A 1,836-nucleotide genomic window follows, 5' to 3' on the forward strand; every position below is an offset into this window, starting at 1 on the left:
TGTGTGTTGCTCAGGTGATTCCAGGTAGAGGGTTCCCAGCTTCATTAGGGAAAAGGATTTGGGAAACTTTTCCTACTGAATGGACATTTTCTTGCTGGGGTTCCCGTTGGAAGAAAGCAAAACCTGGATTCCTCATAACATTCTCCACTTCCCTTCTGCAAGTTCTCTAAGCTTGCACAAATGTAACTGAAGCAGCCGATGTGCCCGCTTGTGATTTTTATCTGGTGATATTTTTAAATTCAAAAATATGTCTTAGTGACATTTATTGATGAAAACAGATTAACCAGTGTGAAATTTATGGTATGTGTATTTACATACAGATGTAAGAGTCTGTTGTAGAGATAAGTAAAGGTAAAGTTTCCCCCGCACATGCGTGCTAGTCGTTTCCAACTCTAGGGGCCAGTGCTCATCGCCGTTTCAAAGCCGAAGAGTCAGCGCTTGTCTGAGGACGTCTCCGTGGTCATGTGGCCGGCATGACTAGACGCCAAAGGTGCACGTAACGCTGTTACCTTCCCACCGTAGTGGTCCCTATTTTTCTACTTGCATTTTTACGTGCTTTCGAACTGCTAGGTTGGCAGAAGTTGGGACGAGTAACAGGTGCTCACTCTGCTACGCGGCACTCGGGATTCGACCCACCAAACTGCTGATCTTCTGATAGACAAGCTCAGCGTCCTAACCCACTGAGCCACCGCGTCCCTTGTTGTAGAGATAAAAATAGCCATATTGTTTCATTTAACTTTTATAAGTCCAACTTCTGCTTTTAAAGAAATATAAATACTTAAACATTGGGTATATATTGATATGCTGTAACTACAAATGTTGTGCAGTTTCAGTCTTCTTAGGCATAAAGATTAAAAAACAAAATAATTGAGGTGGAAAGTTGGAATGTATTCCTGTCAGTTCCATTTAGATATCATCAATATCTTCATCATCATCTCCAATATCATCAAACTGGATTTCGTCATCATCACCAGGCCCAAACATATCGGTTTCATTAATTTTGGCATGATCTGGAAGTTCTCCATATGCCTTCAGGCTTCTGGCTTCATCAGCATTGTATTTTACAATGACATCAGCCTTGTTATGCTGGTAGTCTCTTAAACCCAACAAGATGATATCTGATGTATTTATCCAAACCATTTTTCTTAAATTTTCTCTGATATGACACAGCCATATTTACACCATCGAAACATAATGCCTCTGGTCTGCCATTTCCCAACATCTTGATAACTTGGGCATATTCTTGTCCAGGGCTTTTTTTCTCATAGAATGCTCAGAACGGAGTTCCGGCACCTTTTTTGGACAGAACCTTGTAGAGTAGGCAAGGCGGGTTGTATGACGTGTGAGTTCCAGCACCTTTTTCTTTTACAAAAAAAGCACTGTTCTTGTCCATCCTCCTTAAAAACTATTTCTCTTTTTTCAGATTCATTCTCATTCTTACCTCGTCGTCTGTTTTTACCTCCCTTCCCTTTATTCTTCAGCATGTTGGCAGCTACCAGTCAGCGGACACAGCCTTGATGAGCCCGAACAAAAAGGAAAGAGCCCCTTTTTCACACTGCTGGCTCAGGCAAAAGGAGAAACTGTGTCCACTTGTGATTTGGATCTGCTATTATAAAATATCACTTTAAAAAAAAACATACATGAAATTTGAACAATTGTGAAAGACCCAAATTTAAATGTAAAATGTACACTAGGCAGAGCTGTATGTTTGCATTTTTCCGTTCAAAATCAAGACTGCCTTTTTAACCATGATTTTAAAAAAGAGACACGGGGTTGGGAGGGCTTCCCACCAAGGAAAAAAGACCTACCATCATGATTCTGAGCAATCTCTCTTTC

General features: G+C 40.7%; 1 pseudogene across 1 annotated transcript; it reads right to left on the reverse strand.

The window, feature by feature from the left end:
* Window positions 1-731: 731 nt before the first annotated feature.
* LOC310635716 (eukaryotic translation initiation factor 1A, Y-chromosomal-like) lies at window positions 732-1,484 on the reverse strand (annotated as a pseudogene). Its single transcript has 2 exons — window positions 1,370-1,484; window positions 732-1,242 (listed from the first exon to the last, which is right to left on the reverse strand). The product of its transcript is annotated as a eukaryotic translation initiation factor 1A, Y-chromosomal-like (transcript).
* Window positions 1,485-1,836: the final 352 nt, after the last annotated feature.

Source organism: Vipera ursinii, assembly GCF_947247035.1.
Source record: "Vipera ursinii genome assembly, chromosome: 2".
Taxonomy (NCBI): Eukaryota; Metazoa; Chordata; class Lepidosauria; order Squamata; family Viperidae; genus Vipera; species Vipera ursinii.